The 22,591-nt window shown below is 51.3% G+C and overlaps 1 protein-coding gene across 15 annotated transcripts in view; it reads right to left on the reverse strand.

The window, feature by feature from the left end:
• LOC133753512 (uncharacterized) overlaps positions 1-19,083 on the reverse strand; it is a 212,508-nt gene extending 193,425 nt beyond the window's left edge. For all 15 annotated transcript variants that reach the window (XR_009865069.1, XR_009865068.1, XM_062184180.1 and 12 more), the window contains exons 1-3: positions 18,963-19,083; positions 9,106-9,206; positions 1,220-1,295 (exon numbers count right to left, since the gene is read on the reverse strand). The gene's annotated coding sequence lies outside the window, so the exon portion shown is untranslated. The remainder of the gene's footprint in view (positions 1-1,219; positions 1,296-9,105; positions 9,207-18,962) is intronic.
• Positions 19,084-22,591: the final 3,508 nt, after the last annotated feature.

The raw sequence follows: 22,591 nt of genomic DNA on the forward strand, positions 1-22,591 counted from the left end.
TGGCCTCAGCACACTGATCCTGGGCTGATCTCATGACCAGCACACAATGGAAGCTCCTCAGGGTACCCGTAGCGGGGGTGGGGCACCTGTGCCTAGCCCAGCCAATCACCCTGCTTTGCCTGGCACTTCATTTCAGTCCTCATGGATCCAGGCAAGGACCCCCAGGCAGGACCCAAGGCCACCCTACAACAGACTAGGACCTGTCACTGGGCCCTGCAATGACAGCTTGCCCAGGAGGTTCTGAGCCAAATATTTTGACCAATTCAATAAGTTAGATTGCCCTAAAAATTAGACAGCCAGACTTAATGGCTACAGACCCAGGACACTGGGAAGGAGGGGAAGAGTTTGGAGTTACACCCATCCCAGGACTGCACTCACATGTCTCACCCCTGGGCTGCAGACAATGAGCATCCCACACTCACTGCCACTCAACACAGCAGGCAGTGCCACACCAAAGACACCACCACCTCTCCTTGCACCAGACTTGAGAACTCCCACATGCAGGCTGAGGGACAAACACACTACTGCTAACTTGTAGTTTAGGAGGTATCTCGGCAAGGGGAATAGTACACATATGCACACATGACTAAGCTGGGAGGTGAGAAAGTATCCGATAGCCATAGGTGAGAATCAATCTGTGAATGGGTGGGGCCAAAGGGGAGCACAGCCATCTTTGCATGTAGAGCTACCTGGAAGGGAAAGCAAAGCACTGGTCCTGGACAAGGTCAACCTCCATGTATGCAGCCACTCTGGCCTCCTCCACACCATGAAGACACAACCAGGGGTACATCATAGGGAGGGATATCCTTGGACCCAGGGAGGTGAGCCAGGGCATCATCCTTGTTAGGAAACTGGCACAGTTTTAGCCAGGTGGCCGCACAGCCCAGCTACCTGAGCCAGGCTCCACCCCCATCCTAATGGGATTTGCTGCTCCTGCTTCCCTGCCCGCCTTCAGGCAAAGTTTTAAAAGGGCCAGTTCCTGAACACGTACTCTCTTGGCCTCTCTCCTCTTCTCGTCTCTCTTCTCCCTCCTCTCTGTCTCTCCTTCGCCGCCCCTTCACTCTGGTCTGTAGAGTGTCCCCCAATAAACCCTTTCCCTTACTCCGATGTCCGGTGTGCTTTGCGACGTCTAACATTAAGATATAACAGTCCTCCCTGTCCTCCCATCTGATGTGGGCCCTGTCACTTCCTGCTGTCCCCACAATGCCATGCTTCTTACCTGGGCCTCTTCCTGTGCCTTGAGCTAGAAGACATGACGACTTGGAAAGTTTCCCCTGTCTTCTCTCAGAGATGGGCTGCAAAGGGACAAAAGATAGGGAATGAGGAAATGATAAGAGGAAACACGGAAATCCTGGAACTCATCCTTCATGAGTTAGGACCCAGGATGCCGAAGAAAGCACAACTCTGCCTCCGAAGACCATACCTTACCAGGTCTGTATAAATTCCCCCACTATGCCCAGAGACTGGTGAGTGCATGACCTGATGTTAAGGCCTAAAATACATATGAAAGCTGACCTATGAAGGGAAGTACAGACATATCCTGGTCTTCTGTTGTATTGTACACATACATGTTGCAAGAAGGGCAAAGAAAAGGGGAAACCACTTCCCTCAGTACCCAAATTCACAAAATACTGATTCTAAGGCCTAGGGGATTTAGGAGCATTCTTTTGTACTTTCATTAAAAAACATAGAGGCGGGGCTGGTGCCATGGCTCACTTGGTTAATCCTCCACCTGTGGTGCCGGCATCCCATATGGGCGCTGGGTTCTAGTCCCGGTTGCTCCTCTTCCAGTCCAGCTTTCTGCTGTGGACCCGGAGGGCAGTGGAAGATGGCCTGGGTGCTTGGGCCCCTGTACCCACATGGGAGACTAGGAAGAAGCACCTGGCTCCTGGCTTCGGATCGGCGCAGCGCGGCCATAGCAGCCATTTGGGGAATGAACTAATGAAAGGAAGACCTATCTCTCTCACTGTCTGTAACTCTACCTGTCCAAAAAAAAAAAAAAAAAAAAATCCTTAGAGGCAGAGGTGGGAGGGACAGGGCAGGCAACATTTCTGGAGCAACACTGTGATCAGGCAATCATGATTTGAGTGTGGCGTCTGGTCCTTCTTTGTACATCCCTGGTAGGTGGTTTGTTTTGCAAGGGTGGGTTGGAGGCCCTCGGCGGGTCCTCTAAGTGGCCTGGTCTACCCCAGCAGGTGCCTCCTCAGTGGTATCACATGGATGGCAGCAGAGTCACACACCCATTGGACCTGCGTATCCAGGACAGCCAGGGTGGGGAGGCAGGGAAGTCCCCAGTGGCAGCCTCATTCTGCAACTGAGAACTAAGGCTTCTGCTGGATTGTGGCCTCCTGATACTGCAGGTGGAGAACTGACTTTAGGGAACAGAGCAGAGCTCTGTAACAGAGTTACAGGTCCATTTCTGTTCAGTTTCTGTGTACTTCATGCCCACTCTGCTCAAAGAAAGTCCAGATACTCAGGGGCGAGATCCCTCCCTGTTCATTGCCTCTTGCAGGCTCCTCCCTCACTGCAGGGATCCCATTCCCCTAGTAGGGCCCTGAATACCTGGCTGCTTCTGCTTAGGACCACTGGCATAAGGACTTTTCATTCTATGCTACCGTTGGGACTGAGGACTTCATAGGAGGTCACAGCTGGGCCGAGTGTAACTTTTGTGATGTAGGAATAGACAGATTAGCTTCCTTCTCTTCCATAAACAGATTTGAAACTGGAGGACCGCCTTGGTCTTTTTGGATGTACATTCAAGACTGAAGCAATGCTTTCCGTGTTCGTGTTCATCTAACACAATGGCCTTGGGCCTCCGAAGGGATGGGGCAAGAGGAAAATGGCATCCTGGGCATTGCTGGAAACCCACTCAGCTCTTGGCTGAGTATTGCCTTTAGGATGCAGAGTCAAGACTTAAGGAGTCCTTTTGTGGTGCAAGCTACCTAATCCCATGCAGCCAGAAGCAAATGTCGCCTGGCTGCTGCCCTGGACACGGGCGCGGTCTCGGCTGAGCCGACGGCCACTAGCCCCGCCCAGACATGGCCGCCACCAGGCTCCCGAGCTCTGCCCAACTGGGCCGCAGCCACCAGGCACCCCGGAGCTCAGCCCTCGGCCCTGCCTGTATCCAGGGCCTCCACAGCCTACAAGATGCGGGGGCCTGAACTGGCCCGGGGCCTCCAGGGGCTTGAGTTCTCTCTAGTCGGGCCCCGGGACTCGCCTGTGCCGATCCCTTCCCGGGCAAACCAGTCCTGCGCAGGCGCATAGCCGCCAGGGCGGGCGGAATCCACAAACCACTTCCTCTTGATGGCAGTGTTGCACCACGAATGCCACCTGCCCTGCCACCTCACGTCTTCCCCCCGCCCTTCACAAAGCAAAAAACTCCCAGGACGGTCTAATGAGTACCCAGCATAGTTACACTGCAGGATTGGGGGGGGGGGGGGGGCAGGAGGAGCTACCACACAGCCCTGCACCTTCTCATGCCCGCTCAGCCTGGCCTCAGCAGGCTGCTCTCAAGACCAGCAGGCAAGGGACGCTCCTAAGGGCACCCCAGCAGGGATCAGGTACCTATGCCTAGCCGGGTCTCACCTTCTGCCCTGCAATTGGCTTCAGCCCTCTGGGATCCAGGGAAGAGCCCCACAGGCTCCAACCCAATCCCACCCTGCAACATTTGGACTCGCACATTGTCACTGAGCCCTGCAACAGCTTGTCCAGCAGGTCCAGTGCAGCCAGAGAGTCTGACTCACTCACTGACAAGTCATTTTGACATGATGTCTCAGGGAGACTTAAACAGTATGTACCCAGAGGTTCTGGGAAGGAGCAGAGAGTGAGCAGTAATAGGCATTCCAGGACCAAAGGACTCAGGGTCTGTCTGCACTCACAGGGCTCTATCCTGTACTGCAGACACTGAGGGTCCACGCTCTGCCAATCAGGAGAAGCCAGGGGCTACACCAAACACTCTGATTCTTTTACCTGACCCAGGGTCAACAGAGAACTTCCCAATGTTGGCAGAGCAAGCACATACAGAGGGTGGCTCCTTAATGAGGAAGAATCAGTATCCACAGTGGATCTCTCAGGCAGATGTGGGCATGTAAATGGAAAGGGAATAGCACAGGAATAGCACACATAGGCACACAAGGTTGGGAAAGGTGGAAGGTGAGAAGGTATCTGCACAGGCAGGTGAGAATCAATCAGAGCAGGGCTGGGGCCGAATGGAGCACACACCCATTCTTCCATTTGGAGACATCTGGAAGGTCATGCAAACCCTCTGTCCCTGGACAAGATCACCTCATGTGTGCATCCACTCTGGCCTCCTCCACTCCATGGAGCCACAACCTGGACACTCCTTAGGGAGTGACAACCTTGGACCCAGGGAGGTGAGCCAGGGGATCATCCTCCCTGTCTTCCCATCTGAGGTGGGCCCTGTCACTTCCTGCTGCCCCCACAATGCCTTGCTTCTTACCCAGGCCTGCTCCTGGGTACTTTTACCTAGAAGAGATGTTGGCTCGGAAAGTCAAATTGTCCTCTCTCCAGGATGAGCTGCAAAGGCATAAGAGAGAGGAATTGAGGAAATAAGAGAGGAAATCCTGGAACTCATCCTACATGAAGTTAGGACCCAGGATCCCCAGGAAAGCTCAACTCTGCCTCAGAAGAGCAGACCTTCCCAGGTGTTTATACACTTCCCCAGTGGGCCCACAAACCCGGTGAATGGATGACCCGATTACAGAGCCTAAAACACAAGAAAGCTGACATATGAAGTGCAGATGTATCTTGTTGTTTTGCACACATAAACACCGCAAGGAAAGCAAAGTGTTGAAATGAGTTCCCTCAGGACCCCAATACAGCAAACACTGCTTGTAAGGCCTAAGGGATTTAGGGCCTTGTACTTTCATGCACAAAAGGTGGAGGCAGAGGTGGGGAGGGACGGGGCAGGTGGCATTTCCAGAGTAACACAGTAATTAGGCGATCATGATTTGTGCAGGGTGGTTTGTTTTCCAAGGGTGGGTTGGAGGCACTCAGCGGGTCCTCTAAGTGATCTGGTCTACCGCTCCTCAGCGGGTATCATATGGATGGCAGCAGAGTTTCACATCCATAGAACCTGGGTATCAAGGACAGCCAGGGTGTGGAGGTAGAGGAGGGCAGTACCAAGTGACCAACTTATTCTACACTAAGGCTTCCGCTGGGCATGTGGCCTCTGGATGCAGCAGATAGAGAACTTGTGATTTTTTGAGAATCGGGAAGCTTCTCAGTCCATTTCTGCCGAGGTCCTGTGTACTTTCAGCCCAGTCGCCTCAAAGAAAGTGCAGGTACTCAGAGGTGAGATCCATCCCTGGTCACTGTCTCTGCAGGCTCCTCCCACATTTTAATGCATCAGACACCCCCCCCACACCCCGTAATCCCAGCTGCACCTCCTAAGGACCATACATCAGGAGTTCTACGCTCCTACTGCAACTGGGGACCTCACGGGAGTTCACAGCAAGGCTGAGTGTCACTTCTGTGACCCAAGAACAGAGGAACGAAAACGAACTTCCTGCTCTGCTACAAGCAATTTTGAAACCAGACAAGTTCTGTGGTGTTTTAGGATACAGTTTCAAGGCTGAAGGAATCCTTTCCGGGTCTTTCAAGGCTGAAGGAATCCTTTCCGGGTCTGAGCTCACCTAACACAACGGCTCCGCGGCTCCTAGGGGTTGGAGCAGGAGGCAAATGGTGCTGCCCTGGACCCACTAGGGTCTTAGCTGAGCAGACTTCCTTTAGTCCCGCCCAGACATGGCCGCTCACCAGGGCTGGGCCACAACAGCCATGCTCACTTGGAGCTCGGCCCGCTGGCCCTGCCCGTCTCGGGCCTCCACAGCCCCCACGACCTGGAGAGGACAACCTGGCCTGGGTCTACAAGGGCTCTGAGCCCTCTCAGTGCGCAGCCCAAGACCCAACTGCCCCTTCACTTCCCTGCCAAGCCAGTACTGCGCAGGCGCCAAGTCTGAGGGCATGTGAGATCTGCAAACGACTTCCTCTTGATGGCAGTATTGCACCGCAAATGCCCCTTCCCTACCCCTCCCAGAGTCCTCCCTCCACCCCTTGTGCAGGAAAAAAATGCCCAGCATGGCTGCTCCACCTCCCTCTGAGAGGAGCAGGAACAGCTAGTGCAGAGCCCTGGGGGCAGCCCCTTCCCCATGCCAGTGCAGCCTGGCCTCAGCACGGGCTCCTGGGCTGCCCTAGGGACCAGCAGTAGGTGCTGCCCTTCCGGCACCCCATCTGTGGAGCACACGTATGCCTACCATGCTGCTTCCTTCCCACTGGACGTCCCTTCAGTCCTCATGGATTCTAACCAAGGGGATCAAAGGCCAGGATTGCAGCTCACTCAGCATCAGTCTGCATGCGACCTAGTCACTGGCTCTGCACTGCCGGCTTGCCCAACAGGTGCCAGGGAGGCAGATGCTCTGAGTCACTGACAGGCCACTGTGACAGAGTCTCGGGCAGCCAGCTTGGAAGCTGAGGGACTCAGCGCTACTGTCCAGGAACACAGACGGAGACATCACTGCCACCCAGGCCACAAACCACAGTGCCTGGCTCCACTCCCAGGGCTCTCCCTGGCCCTCAGATGGCAGGGATCCCACTCTCGGCCAGTCAGGACAGGAGCTAGGTGCCACGCCACAGACACCTCCTGTCCTTGCACTTGACCCAGGGTCACTGCCTGTGAACGCCAAGATGGTAGCAGAGAGAAACACACACTGGCACTAGTACGTGGACTAGGAGGTATCTCTATCCACAGTGCATCTCAGGCAGATGTGGGGGAAGGTGAAAGGCAGGGGACTAGTACCTATATGCACACACGGCTCAGGAAGTTGGGAGGTGAGCAAGTTGGTGCACGTGCAGGTGGAATGATCAGCCAGGGGGAGCAGTGAATGGAGGGCACAGCCACAATGGCATTAGGAGCTACAGCAAGGTAACGCAAACCCCTGGCCCTGGACAAGGTCACCTCATGTGTGGAGCCACTCTGCCCTCCTCCTGACCATGGATGCACAACCTGGGGTTTCCCCCGACTCAGGAGGGGCCACAAAAGCCACAGTAATCCATCTACCTAGCTCCTGACCCAGGGTTCAAACTACCTACCTCCTAGCTGGGAACACTCTGACTTAGGCATTCTCAAGATCGGAAGGCCGGGGGCCAGCACTGTGACGCAGTGGGTTAATGCCCCAACCTGAAGCGCCAGCATCCCATATGGGCGCCAGTTCAAGACCCGGCTGCTCCGCTTCCAATCCAGCTCTCTGCTATGGCCTGGGATAGCAGTAGAAGATGGCCCAAGTCCTTGGGCCCCTGCACCGACGTGGGAGACGGGGAAGAAGCTCTTGGCTCCTGGCTCCTGGCTTTGGATAGGCGCAGCTCCAGCCCTTGTGGCCAGTTGCGGAGTGAACCATTGGATGGAAGTCTCTCTCTCTCTCTCTCTCTCTCTCTCTCTCTCTGCCTCTCCTCTGTGTAACTCTGACTTTCAAATAAATAAATAAATCTTAAAAAAAAAAGATTAGAAGGCCAGCGGGACCAACAGGTCTAGAACAGACACAAAGAGGGAGGTCGCAGATGCATAAGCTCAGACATGGGGAAGGAGGGATGAAAGCCCAAAGACAAGTCTGAGTACCCGGTTCCTCTATCACGACAGGCCCTGGGCTTCAGATGACAAGGGTCCCACACGTGGGCCTGTCAGGAGGGGAGGGAGGTGCTGTGGCACAGACATTCACCTGCCCTTCCAGAACCTGAAACAGGGTCAATCACTGCACAATTCCCAACACAGGATTTGCAGCAAAAATATAGTTAGGATACCCCGGTAATTGGCAGTAATCTACATCAACATTTGCTACCTCAATGTGGATAAGGGAAAAAAAAACAAAAGAACAGGGCAAAGCATACACACTAGTGCAAGAGAGAATAAGTATGGAAGAAAGTGGGTATGTGTGCATGTTTGAATTAATGAAGAACAGGGCATTGGGGGGTAAGGGGAGAAACACCCTTACTTTCACAAAGAGCTTAGGGAAACAGCTGGAAAGCCACAGGACCAAACAAAGGTCAGATGCCTGCTGCAGCAAGGCTCATCCATCTAGGCCATGGATAGGAACCTGGGAAACTCAGTATCAAGTACCTACCACACACAGACACCTGGAGGTGAGCCAGGGCACTACTGTCACAATGCCCACTACCACTAGGGACCTTAAGAGCATGAAAGTTCTGGCTAGAGTACTTGCCTCTGGGCGCTCTCTGGGTTGGGGTCAAGAAGAGTGAGGAGAGGAAATGAGGCAAGAACAAGAGGGAAATTCTGGCTCATTCCTGTGAAACTCTGACTTATCTGCTCCTAACAGCAGGATCCTGAAGAGAATAGGACCCAGGACCCACAAGTGTGCCTTGGAAGTAAGGATTGGTTAAGAGGATATTCTGGCCAACAACCCATAAGGTGATGATGCATCCACAGATACATATAATTCTGTTTCTTGTCATCCCACTGACATTTCCAGAAAGAAAGCCTTCAAGTAAGGGGCAGCACCCGCCTAGGCACCGGAACACAGGAAATCTTAATTCTTAGGTTTCTGTATTTGCAGCATCCCATGATTTTTTTTCAACCACAAAAGGTGGAGGGAGAGATGGGGAAGACAGGATGATTACGTTTCTGGAGCAACAGCGCCATCCAGCGGAAGCTGTTTCAGAACAGCTCAAGTCCGTACTTACAACGCATGTGGAAGGTTTCTGAAATTAGGAAAATCGAGTTCAGGGCTGGCAGCAGGCACGACCACAATTATTTTGCGAATCAGAGAGCTGGGCTCCCACAACAAAGAATGCTGAGTGGCAGGGCCTCTCAGGTTGCAGAAGCACCTGAGGTCTGTCCTTAGTGGCCGTCACGTTTTGCAACCTGGAACTGAAGTTTCTTTGGGACACTGGGTCTCTTGACTTAAGTGGATGGAGAAGTTCCTGACTATGATTTGCTAGTTTGTGTGCTTTACTCTCTCTCTCTTCCCTTCACGAAATTCTGGGTCTCAAGAGTAAATGCAAATCCTGGGAATGGCCTTTCATGGCTTCTTTAGCACAGAAAACGGATCACTTTCAGGTTAGCAGGTGCTGGTTTACCTGTTAGTGCTGCTGCGGGCCATTCCCCTCTGCACAGTGTAGGTGTTCCTGCAGGAACGGGGGTCCTCATGGGATGCGGTAGGCGGCTGAACAGATCACCCCTGAAAGTAGAAGGAAGAAGGAAAATACCCCAGTCCCCGTTAGTGCTCACGCAGCCCACTGTCCCTCTGCAAGCCCCCTTGGATCTGGAGAGCCTTCCACGGAACTCAGTCTAGACAGGGTGGCTCCTCACTTTACTCCTAAGACAGGGGAACAAAATGCCCACAGCTCCTGCTCAGGGCTTCAGGGCTGAGGTTGGCACTAGGATGGCCAGATATGGCCACTACCAAGATATCTAGCCCTTCATTTGCTGGGCCAAGCCACCAGATACCCCGGAGCTCAGCCCCATGCCTGCCTGTGTCCAGGGCCTCCACAGCACCTATAGCATGTAGACCAACCTTCCACTGGGCCTCAAGGTCTCTGAGCCCTGCCAGGGCCCAACTCCAGGACCTACTTGCACTCTCTCTTCCCTGCCAAGCCAGCCCTGAGCAGGCGCACAGCCGGAATGGCTGGCGAGATTCACAACCTGCTTCCTATTGATGGCAGTATTGCACCACAAATGCCACCTGCCCTGGTCCCCTGCAAGTTCTCCCTCCGCCCTTTGCGCAGCAAAAAATGCCCGGCGCTGTCCAGTGGGTGCCCAGCATGGCCACTACCCAGCAGGGCGGCTCTGCCTGGCTCTGAGGAGGGTAGGAGGAGCTACTGCATAGCCCTGGGTGTAGCCCCGTCCCCATGCCCATGCAGCCTAGCCTCAGCACGCCGATCCTGGGCTGCCTCAGGACCAGCATACAATGGACACTCCTGAGGACACCCCCTGCAGGGGGAGGGCATCTGCACCTAGCTGGGTTGCACCGTGGCACCACACTGGGCTTCAGCCCTCGTGGATCCAGGCAAGGGCCCCATGGGCTCAGAACCAAGCCTACACCACAACAGTTGGACTTCAATGTTGTCACCAAGCCCTGCGATGCCAGCTTGCCCAGGAGTTCCAGGGCGGCCCATTGCACCCTGGCACATGGGGAGCAGGCAGGCAGGGCAGTGGGCAGGAAACAGACACTCCCCTGCAGAGAGGGCCCTTTGCAGACCTCCCACGGGAGTGTAGTCCCTTCTGTCTGTCTCTCTCTCTTACACACACACACAGCCCTGGTCCCTGGCACAGCCCCACTCTCAAGGACTCTTGGATCAAGCCTGCACCCACACCAGTGCGCCACCTGCTGGTGAAGACTTGTGCGTCCCAGAGCACACGTGGACACTCCTCTGCCAATGCCAGCCAACCAAGCAGGCCTTGTGCTCCTCGTGCCCTACCTCTCACCTTAGACTGCTCTGCTCCGGATACGTCCTCCGGATGGCAAGAGACCTTTGCACACCAGTCGACTGCCTCTGCTGAGGCCATACAACAAACTAATGCATTCCCAACAGAACTGTCCACAAGGGCATGTGCCACACACCCCGGGGGACCATCTCACTGGAAACACTAGAAGCACAGGCCCACAGGGCCCCTTGACTCCCTGTCCCGCCCCAGGCCCAGTCCCACAGCCTGCGTTTGGGATTCCATACCTATAGTGATTTTCTCCTGGCTTCTCTCATGTCTTTTTAATGTTGCCAGGGAGTTTCTGTATTACCAGGAATCTGGCGTTGGGAATAGAGGTGGTACTCAAACCAAAACTGCCACAATAGCAGATACAGGTCCAATTGGCTTAACCGTTACGTCTAATGCCCATCCCAAGACTTCAGAACTTTTGGTATATAAACTCTCATTCCAGGGGCGGGTTTTTGCCCACATGTTACAATGGTGTTTACAACTCCCACATCCCATATCAGACTATGTGGGTTCAATAACCAGCTCCTTCTACAAACTAGCTTCCTACTAACACAAACCCTTGGATGCCAAGAGTGATGGCTTTAGTTTGTTATGTTCAATCCTCCTATGTGGGAAACCTGGATTGAGTTTCTAGCTCCCAGCTTCAGCCTTGCCCAGCCCAGTGTATTGCAAGCATTTGGAGAGGATCTAACAGATGGAGGTCTTTTTTAAAAATTAATTAATTTATTTGAGAGGCAGAGTTACAGAGAAAAGGCGAGAGAAAGATCTTCCATCCACTAGTTCACTCTCCAAATGGCCACAACAGCTAGAACTGAGCTGATCTGCAGCCAAAAGCTAGGAACTTCTTCGGGTCTAACATGTGGGTGCAAGGGACCAAGCACTTGGGCCATCTTCCACTACTTTCCCAAGCCATTAGCAGAGAGTTAGATCACAAGTGGAACAGCCAAAACTTGATCCAGCACCCATATGGGATGCCAGTGCCATAGGCAGAGGCTTAACCTACTATACCACAGTGCCAGCCCTGAGGTCTCTTTTTACATGTGTGTTTCTTTCTTTCTGTGTCTCTACTACTAGCAAATAAATTTTATAAAAGAAAACCTAGAAGCTGGTGTTGTGGCATAGTGGGTTAAGCCACCACCTACTACACCAATATCCCATATAGGCATTGATTCATGTTCTCGCTGCTCCACTTCCAATCCAGCTCCCTGCCAATGTGCCTGGGAAACCAGTGGAGGATGGACCAAGTGCTTGGGCCCCTGCACCCCATGTGAAAGACATGGAAGAAGCTCCTGGCTTCAACCTGGCCCAGCCCCAGCTGTTGCAGCCATATGGGGAGTGAACCAGTAGATGGAAGGTCTATGTCTCCCTAACTTTGCCTTTCAAATAAATCAAAAGGAAGGAAAGAAAGGAAAGACAAGACAGAAAGAAAACCCAGTTCAGTTCAAACTTACACAGTAAGAAACTTTCCAAACTCTAGCATAGCTTTTGGCAGCTTAAGGCTCAGTCCCTAGGATGACCCAGTCCCCTCTCCCAACCCACTCCCCTACACATATACATAATGCCTACCAGAAAATGCTCACAGCTGAGAACAAAGTCTGATTTTGCAGCCAACACGTCCTTGATGATAGACCCCTAACCCTCTTTTCTTAGCAGGCATAGAACTGTAAATAAGTATGTCTTATAACTCAGAAGAGTCTCTCTCTCTAGGGTCTGAGAGCTTTTCGTTTGAAAGGTGAAGGAAAAAAAGTCCTCTATGTTCCAGGCTGCGCGGGAAGCACGGAATCCTAATTTAGGTAAGTGGCTAGTTAGCAGACAATTATACTCACCACTTCCATGTGCTCCTTTTTTTTTTTATTTTTTGACAGGCAGAGTGGACAGTGAGAGAGAGAGAGAGAGAGACAGAGAGAAAGGTCTTCCTTTTTGCCATTGGTTCACCCTCCAATGGCCACCGTGGCTGGCACGCTGCGGCCAGCACATCGCGCTGATCCAAAGGCAGGAGCCAGGTGCTTCTCCTGGTCTCCCATGGGGTGCAGGGCCCAAGCACTTGGGCCATCCTCCACTGCACTCGCAGGCCACAGCAGAGAGCTGGACTGGAAGAAGAACAACCGGGACAGAATCCGGCGCCCCAACCGGGACTAGAACCCGGTGTGCCGGCGCCGCAAGGCGGAGGATTAGCCTAGTGAGCCGTGGCACCGGCCCCATGTGCTCCTTCTCTGCCTCTTACATTCTAGTGACCTCTGCCTCCCAGAGAAGAGAGCGACTAGACAAAATGGCACACAGGCCACTCCTGTGGGGTTGGCCCAGCAAGCTCACAGTGACTGTCCTCAAGCAGCTGGCACTACAAGCAACCACATGTGCAGCAACACATGCCAGCACACCAGCAACTCATGTTTAATAATGATGAGGACATGCACACCAGGTTTGAGAATGAGGTGTCTGACACTGAGGTCAATGATCAGGAGGTGGACACAGTGCTGTCAACCCCAGATCAGGAGACGAGAACACTTGGGGCTCCTCGCCTACTCATACTATGCCATCTTCCTTATGTGCTCTCTCATGGACACTCTGTACTTGCTGAACAACAATCCTGAGCAAAGGAGTTCTGCTCCAATGTTCTCATGAACCTAGGGGCCAAGAAGAAACACCTTCACATGTCCAAACAGAGGCAGCCTGCATAGAGCAGGAATCTACGCACACAGAAGAAGGGCACATTATGACTCAGCCAACACCAAAGATGGTTTGTGCAAGGCTTTCCAGATGCCACAGTACTATGCAGCTGAAGCACCACAAGTCCTATGTTGCCCTTGAGCCTGGACAAGGGGAGATACGAGCCTCCTGGGTGCCACCAGACTACCAGGTGTCTACTATGGGTTGCCAACCATAAGCTGGCCACTCTGGCTCTTGCATGAGTGATAGGAAGATGAGACTGAGAAGTGAAATTTATCAAATTTCTATGCCTTTATGCCTTTGCCCCTTATCCATATGCCTCTATGGCAACTGATGCCATGGTAACCAACAGGCCCACCCGGCTCAGCTAGCTGCCCAAGTAGAGAAATCAAAACATGAACTAACCTACTATAATGTCTCACCTAGCATGAGTTTCCAACCATGACCTGCCCATCCAAGACACTCGTATTACTTGCCATTTCATGATGCCACGGGTCTGGATCCTTTCAAGTGGTCCCAAGTCAGAACAGTTATTTTCTTTCTAGAATTTTTCCTACACATGCAGAGCACCAAATACCATCTCACAGGTCATGTGAGATCATAGCGGTCTAGTGCCAGACAACATTGTCCCTTCTACCTTTAAAATAATTATAATCCCAAGGTGAACACAGCACACTTTCTTGTATGAAATGATCGCCCTCTCCTACCATCAAATCCACAGAACCTAGTATACAAGCACACACAGAAACACACACACAAGCACACACTCTTAACACAGTCATCTAGAAATAAATAGCGTAACTGCATTTCTTTTGAATATTTGTCTATAATAATGTTTCTAGATTTTTATATTAATACTTGATTTAACCCAATATCCAAAGTATTTCAACATGTAATCCATATAAAATCGCTGAGATAATTTGCAATTTTTAAAAATGTTTGGTTAATATGAAATACATGTACATTTTATGAAGCAGCTGGGTCTCAAACCAGCACCCATATTGGATGCTGGCACTAGACAGAGGTGGCAGCTTAACTTGTGCCACAGTGCCAGCCCTACATTTTCTTTATCCATTCCTCCATCCAAGGATGCTTAGCAAAGAAGTCCGAAGATAAGATACTTTGGCTGTCCGGGATACAGGTTTTATCTCTTTGATATGCTAATTTCCCTTAGATATAGTCCCAGAAGTAGAACAGCTGGGTCACAAGGTAGACAGATTTTTAGCTTTCTGAGGGAGCTCCTGTTTCACATTGTGGCTGTACTATGTCTACATATAATTTGTTCTAATGAAATATATTTTGTATTATTATCCTCACATATACAATCTGAAATTCTCTTTGGAAAGCTGCACTATTGGAGTGGATATTTGGTACAGCAGTTAGGACACTGCTTGGGAGTAGCTATGTTAGTGTCCCAGCTGCACTCTCAATTTCAGCTTCCTGATAATGGAGACCCTGGGAGCTCTAGTACTTGGGTCCCTGCCATGCATGTCAGAGACAGATTGAGTTCCAGGCTCCTGGCTTCAACCTGACCCAGTCCTGGCTGTCGTATGCATTTGGGGAATAAACCAGTAAATGGAAAATCTTTGGCTGGCTCCCTCTGCTTTGTCTTTCAAGTAAAAAAGATTTCTTTCATTAATCATGGCCATTTCAGACCTCAGATGTTTCTGCATCACAGATACAGAAAATTACTATGTGACTGCTGAGCACAGGCCAATCCCACCCTAGTGGCCAGTGGGGCAGCAGGGAGATGCTAACATTGGTTTAGGAGGGGGTGTGGGGACTGTGGCCTGTTTAACAGTTAGTGGTCACACTGCAGCCTGCACCACAACTGCCCAGTACACAGTATTTCTCATGGCCTTTTATATTTGTGCCATATATACATGTGTATAAATTTGAAAATCTTGCATTTAATTTACATAGCATCAAAAGACATTTGGCATATTTGAACATGGTCGTAGACACTTCCTGCTGAGTATGTCCTAGAGCCAGTACACAAGGCTCAGGATGGTCCTAGACAAACAGCGAAACCCGTCCTCCTTCCCAAAGAGATCAAGGAAAGATGACAGAGATCAAAGAGCCAAAACAAAGTAAAATCGATCAGTTAAATTTAACAGAGTGACACCATTACACTCCACAGGTCTTTACCAGATGCTAGAAGGGTATAAAACAAAAGTGTATCTAGATAATCTTCCTCCAATGTGTGGCGACTTTTCCCCAGAGCAAGTCTCCGGGCACTGTGCCGTGAACTGCCCATAGCATCATTAATTGCTCATGCAGAAACCTGGTAGAAAAAACTGTTCTGGTAGATGATGCCAGGATCTTTTGTTTTTAAAGATTTTTTAGGGGCCAGCGCTTTGGCGTAGCAGGTAAAGCCGTCACCTACAGTGCTGGCATCCCATATGGGCACCAGTTCAAGTCCCAGCTGCTCCACTTCCGATCCAGCTCTCTGCTGTGGCCTGGGAAAGCAGTGGAAGATGGCCCAAGTCCTTGTGCCCCTGCACCCACATGAGAGACCTGCAACGGCCATCTGGGGAGTGAACCATCAGATGGAAGACCTACCCCTACCCTTGCCCCTGCCCCTACCTCTCAAATAAATAAATCTTAAAAAAAAAATAATCAGACAACATATAAGAGAAAAGAGCAAGGATTTGATTGTAGAAAACATACATATTGAAGAAGCCCATTCTTTTTTAAATTACTTTTTGAGAGACAAAAAGACAGGGAGGGGGAAGAGAAGGAGAGCGGCCTCCTTTGCTAATTCACTGCCCTCAAATGCCCTCAACAGCCAAGACAGGGCCAGGCTGAAACTGGAAACTGGAGTACAATGCAGGTCTTCCGTGGGTGGCAGGAATTCAACCACTGGATCCATTATCTGCTACCTGCCAGAGTGCGCCTTAGCACTGGAACCCAAGCTTTCTGACAGGAGATATGGGCATCCAAGCAGCATTTTAATTGCTACGGCAAATACTTCCACGTTTCCCATTTATTTGAAAGGCAGAAACAGAGCACCTGACAGGGGAAGATCTCTTATCTGCTGGTTCACTCTCCAAATGCCAAGCCTGGCTGAAGCACTTGAGCCAGCAGCTGCTGCCTCCCAGGGGGTACAATAGCAGGAAGCTGGATTGGAAACTGAGAACCTGGGACTCAAACTGGGCATTTCCATATGGGATGCACTTAAATTTAAGCTTCCTTTCTTCCATTGTGAACCAGCTTTCCGGTCCAAGGTGTGAAACTGCATAATAATGAGACTGTGCACATTGATGTTTTTAATCAAAGAATCACTAAACGAATTGAGACAATGAAACAGAGAGCTCTAATTTTTATGGTTTGCTCCTGTATCAGTAATTTCTTTTGATTGTGGTATCATGATTAAGAGATAAAAAACATTTTTTCCTGATTAGTACTGGTAGCCAGTATGTTAAATACTGGTATGAAAGAACTGGAATCAAACTAAAAATTGTGTGATTTTTACAATAAAAACCGTATTAAACACAGTTTAAAAGAAAACACAACTATGAGAAGCACAATTTCTTATAAGCAGTACATGTTCAAATTGCTATACAGATTTTATACCTCAATGGGGAGAAGAGCTGATTCCAATGACATTTATGTTTTTGTTAGTCTACATGGTTACGGATGCTTTTATTTTCTTTTGGGTGTGGAATAAAAAAGCTCTTAGAACATGGTTTTCATTTCTTTCTACTGTATTTTAAAATCTGCTTTGTATGCTTTGTAGGCTCTTGGCATTGTAATTTTTTTTAAACTTTCATTTATTTAAGAAGCAGAGAAACAGGAAGACAGAGCAAACACCCCCGACCACAGCTGCGCTCCCTAAATTCCTAAAACAACCACAGTGGGGCATTGAGGGGGTCAGCCAAGAGCCAGAAAGTAAGCCCAGACCTCCTGGTGGGGGGCAGGAACCCAATTACTTGAGCCATCATTCTTCCTCCCAGGGCCTCCTTAAGCAGGAAGCTGGAATCAGAGGTTGAGCCCGATATTGAACTCAGGCATTTCCATGCGAGATGCAGGTGTCTTAATCACTAGGCTACATGCAAGCCACAGCATTTTATCTTAGTTACCTTCTAAAAATAGAAACTGAACATAACACGGGGCCTCAACTGTACCAGTTAGAGATCTCAGTTGCTCCTGGGTCAACTGCCTTACATTCATATTTTCTCCCTCCCAAACACACACGACTTCTTATCCCATGTTCAACTTTGTAACTTAATTCAACAAATCATACTTAATATCCAAGATTCATACTATGCTACTACAATTTGTTTTCACAGCAACATATCTTCAGTTATTCACAATTTCACTTAACAAAAGGCCCGCAGAAGTGATTATTTCTATATTGGGAGATAATATATTTGATTTCATGGTGAAAACCTTATTTTCATTGCATACTCAGTTGTGCTTCCTTGTCCCATTGACCTGCTACCTCTATTTAAGTAAAATTTCACTGAAAATGTTTAATTGGTTATTTTTAGTGAGCTAGCCAAAGCAGCCCAACGATTATTTCACGTTGCTAGTTCCACATTTCTTAAATTCCATTTAAGTTAAATTTGTTATACTTTTCTCTAGTTTTTAATACCACAAAAATCTCCCGAGTGACAAAAGTGGATATCCATTAAAAGTTAGCTTTTCACTTTCATAGAAAAACCAGACTGACACCTCCCCAAGTATAAAGCAATATGACAAAAATGGATTTCCTATCTAGTCATAAGATTGTTAATGAAAAGAAAAAATATCATTAATTAAGACTCAAGCACAGAAATAGCACTGCCTGCACTAACAATGTTTCTGAAAGTCCCAGCAACTAAAGACACTTGCCAAACTGAGTATACACAAAGTGTAGCATATTCTGCTCAAGACAACCAACGTCATCCACGTTTTAGGATGAGGAACGCACACATCGTGTCCCCAGGACATTTGAAATGAAGCCGGCGCCAGAAAGACCTCCTTTTACTACTCCATGAGCTGAGTGAATTTTATCTTCCAGACTAATGTTTGTACTATACAGAGTCTCAGAATTTGTTTGTGGCCATATGGGTGGGCGAACCCGAGTGGGGGGAAGAAATCAGAGGAGCAGCCTCTTCCGCAGCCCAGCCTCTTCCTCTGGCCAACAGGAAGTGCTTCCGGGCCCATCAATGGGGAAGCCCTGTAGGCTCTCCCTACCTTTGCAAAAGCGCAGGGCTGGGGCGGGGGGGGGGGGGGGGGGGAGCGCTACTGCCTCACAATACAAGACCCCAGTCTACTCAATTTTTAAAAACGAGAACTAAGAGCCCCCTGAAAATTTTGGGCCCTGCATTTCGACACCGTAAATGCACGGGTGGAAAAGCAGCTGTATTGCTTGGAGGTCAAACCTTCTTTAAAGGAAATGTTCCGTGGCTGGGGCTAAATTCAGGAGGGCCCAGCTCCTGTGGAAAGGGTGGCCATGGGGTTTAAGCACGATTTAACGCAAACCCGCCGAGCCACAAACCCTCTAAGGCCACGTGATGGGAGAAGCCGAGTAGGGTCAAGGATCCGCTGGGGCCCCCTCTCGCCCAGTGGCCACGGACGCGGAAGGCCTCAGGGCTTTATCTGGGCAGGGCGCTCCCTGCACTTGCCGGTCAGAGCGCGAGTTTGCCGCGGCGGGAAAATTTCAGCCCCCCTCCCCCATCCCAGGCCAAGTCCGCCGCTGCGCGCCGGACACCAAGGCCGCAAAGCAGCAGCCGCCACCGCGCAGCGTCGCCCCTCTAGCACCGTTTGTCCCACGCCCAAGCCTGGGTTGGCGTCCTCCCGCACCCGGGAGAAGAAAGGATAGGAAAGTCAAGGCCGGTAGACTCACCTGGCTGAGGCCGCTAGCCAGAAAGAAAGGCACGACGCACCGCCATCTGTCCACTGCGGCCCGATTCACCCCACAGCGGCCCTGCGCAAAGGACGCTCGCGGGCTCCTCCCCCACACTTGCTCTACGCCGCTCCCCTGAGGGGGTGGGGGCGAAGTCGTGGGGGAGGGGAGGGGCAGAGAATCCGGGTTCTGAGCTGTCGGCTCCGCCCAGGGGAGGAGTGGGACTCCCAAGACCTTGGCACAGGCTTGAAGGGGCGGGGAGAGGGGGCCTTGGGAACGGCAGGTGGGAACCTACTGCTTTCTGTACGAGTCGGGTCCCAGTTGCCATGGCGCAAACAGTGACGGGAACGGAAAATAACGTGGAAAACAGACCGGTCAGCACTTGCCAAAGCCTTGAGGGGTAACAACTGGAATACGTGCAGTTTGAACGGTGTTGCGTGCCTGGGAGGATTAGAGTCTTCGTTGCTCTCTCCGCTGGGGAGAGGCGGTCCCGCAAGCTCCCGCCTCTGGCCCAAGAACCGCTCCAGGGAAGCGCCTCTCCCGCGGCCGTCCAGGGGCTGCTGCAAGTCCGGCCAGCGCCATAGTGCCAGCCACTCGGAGGGCTGCCCCGCCGGACTGCCGCCCTCCGCGCTACCCTCCTTCCTTATGAGGAAAGGAACACGCTCCTCTAGCAAGATGTCGGTCCCCGCGTGGAGACACCTGTGGGGTATACAGTAAAGCCGGATCACCTGTGATGACGCCACTCGGAGGAGTCAGCGGAGGTGCAGCCGCCCAGCCCCTGTTCCCTAAGGACTGTGGGGGCGGGGAGAGATGCAAATCCAGAGCCTTTCATGGAATCATCTAGTAGGCGCCTAGGCCCATGGGAGAGCTGCAGGCTGCCGGCTTGCTAAACAATGCACTGTGAGGGCGTCCCTGTGGATCCTGCTTCTCTCCATTGACAAGGCTGTCCTGTTGAAGAAACCACAAATACACGAGTGTTTCAGCGACAGCTGAAGCCACCCCTGCCCAGGGCCCTCAGTGGTGTAACCCCTCAGCAAGGACACCCCTCAGTCTCGGCCTCAAGCCCAGGACAGGACAACCGGCCACTCACTGCTACCAACTCAGAACGTCCTGCCCCTCCCCCACCTCCCCAGAATGCCCTGCCCCTCCCCCAACTCCTAGAATGCCCTGCCCCCCTCCCCCCAACGCTCCAGAATGCCCTGTCCCCTCCCCCCAACTCCTAGAATGCCCTGTATCCTCCCCACCCCCAGCTAGCTTCACAATCTCAGCCCCCCCCCCCCAAGATCACCTGCTGGTCCCCAACTCACAGCCCTTTCTTCCCACCTGTCCCTGGTTGTTTGACCAGAGGAGGGTGGAATTCCCAAGGCACGGGGAGGAGACTAAATGGGCTCCTGGGGAGCTTTCTCCTGCTCAGGCAGCTGCCCTATTGCACTTCAGGGCTGCCCAGGACAGCGCCCGAATCCCAGCTGCCTTCACTTGGTGGGAGGGAGGGCTTCATGCTCTGCCACCGCTTCCCCACCTGGCCCCAAGGGCAAAGGGAACAGAGCAGCCACCGCCTTCCCAGCCGGGATCCTAGGTCACAGCCCTGAGTTGTGAATCTCAGCTGGCTGTCTGGGTGCCTTGTTCTGTGCTTTCACTTTAGGGGTAATGGCCATTCGCCTCACAGGGAACCCACTCAAAGCCTGTTTTCTGGCCCTGCTCCCTGGACAGGAACAGACTCAATACTCACTGTGGCCAAAATCCCAGGTCCACAGAGGCTAAATGGCTTTGCCAGTGTGAACCTGAGGGGCACCAGATTCACAGGTGAGGGGCTCTCAGGCTGCAAACTTGGCTAGCTCCACGCCAATGACAAATTAGCATGAGACAGGATGCTCAGTATCATTAGTCGAGTAGGCAGGTGCAGATCAAAATCACCAGGAATTACATGTCACAGTTACTAGGATGGCCAGAATAAACATAAAAAGCAAGGACAGACATTGTGGCACAGCTGGTTAAGCCACCACTTGGGCCCCTACATCCCATTTCCCAGTGCCAGTGTTAGTCCCAGCTGCTCCAGCTTCCTGCTAACGAACTTGCAGCAGATGATGACCAAGCACTTCCATCTGTGTCACCGACATGGGTGACCTGGATGGGGGCTCAGGCCCCTGGCCTCGGCTGTTCTGGCCATTTGGGAAGTGAACCAGTAGATAGAAACTCTCTCTCTTTATGTGTGTGTGTGTGTGTGTGACTCTGCCTTTCAAGTAGATAAGCCAGTGTTTGAATAAACAACTCATCGAATACATACATACATGCATACATAAAATGGAAAATGACCAGTGCGGTGAGGATGTGGAGACTGAAAGCCTCGTGCACGGCTAGTCGGACAGTAAAGTGATGCCACCACTGCAGAAACAGGTTGGGACTCGCACTGCACTTGAACAATGCAATCAGCACGTGATCCAGCAGGCCCACTGTACACACACACCCGAGAGAACTACAAGCAGGGATCCAAAGGTGTACCTGGACGTCTGCAACCACACTATTGACAAAGCCCAAAGGGAGAAGCAAGCCATCAACTGACGAATGAATGTCTACACAAAACGTGGAACATTCATACCGAGTTGTTGCTCAGTCACGCAAGGAGTGACCTTGCTGGCCTCAGAAATGGCACCCCGAACAAAGGCCTCCTAAGCAGCCCCAGAGTAAAGTTACCCTCTGACCTTCTGTTCTCCGGGCTCCTGCTCCCCTTGTTCCCTCCCTGCCCAGGCAAACCACAGAAATAGAATTTCTCTCCCCTAATGTGGGTTGCAGAAACTAGAACCCCTTTCCCCAGGGCAAGGCATAGTAAACATTACACCAGTCTTCCCCTCCCTTTCCGTCTTGGAGCTGGCCCTAAAGAACTTCTCTGATCTACTTTGATCTACTCTCCTCATGTAAGGCTTCTCTGATCATCTTTCATAAGATCGCATATCATAGGGTCCGCAGGGATCCTGCCCTCCACCTGGAGGAAGGAATGCTATGTCCAGACACCCACAGCAGGCAGGCCTCGCTGGTTCCCCCTGCAGTTAGCATCAGATCCTGTCCTGTTGTCTAAGCACAGTCTACACTGAACCTGAGCATACAAGTGGATGATTCACCTGGCTCTTTGAGTCTGCTTTGGGAAGCCTCCGTGACACGCAAACTATGGTCCAACAGTTTGTTCTGCTTTTCTCTTCTCAGCCTGTCTTGTTACAGGTTATCCTCCATGACGGGCAGAGTGGGCTCGCCTCCGTCTCTTCTCTTACAGAGCGCAGGCACGTGGTGCGACATGGATTAACCTTGACGACATAATGGCATGTTCAAGAAACTAGACACGGAAGACTGCACCTGCAGGGTCCGTTCACACAAAGTGTCCAGAAGAGCTCAGGTGAACCAGTAGCCGCCAGGGTTGGCAGGGGGAAATGAGGAATGACTGCTAAGGGACATGGCCTTCATGGAGCCAATGGAAGTTCTAAAATTGATTGTGGTAATGCATGCACAATCTCGTGAATCTGCTAAAAACTGGTGAATTGTACGCTTTAAAATGGTGAATGCCACGACACTGAATTCTATATCCACAATAAAAATAAACCAGTACATTCATTTAGGAATATTTAGGTGGAATGGGAAAT

The sequence above is a fragment of the Lepus europaeus genome, chromosome X (genome assembly GCF_033115175.1).
Source record: "Lepus europaeus isolate LE1 chromosome X, mLepTim1.pri, whole genome shotgun sequence".
In the NCBI taxonomy this organism is placed as follows: domain Eukaryota; kingdom Metazoa; phylum Chordata; class Mammalia; order Lagomorpha; family Leporidae; genus Lepus; species Lepus europaeus.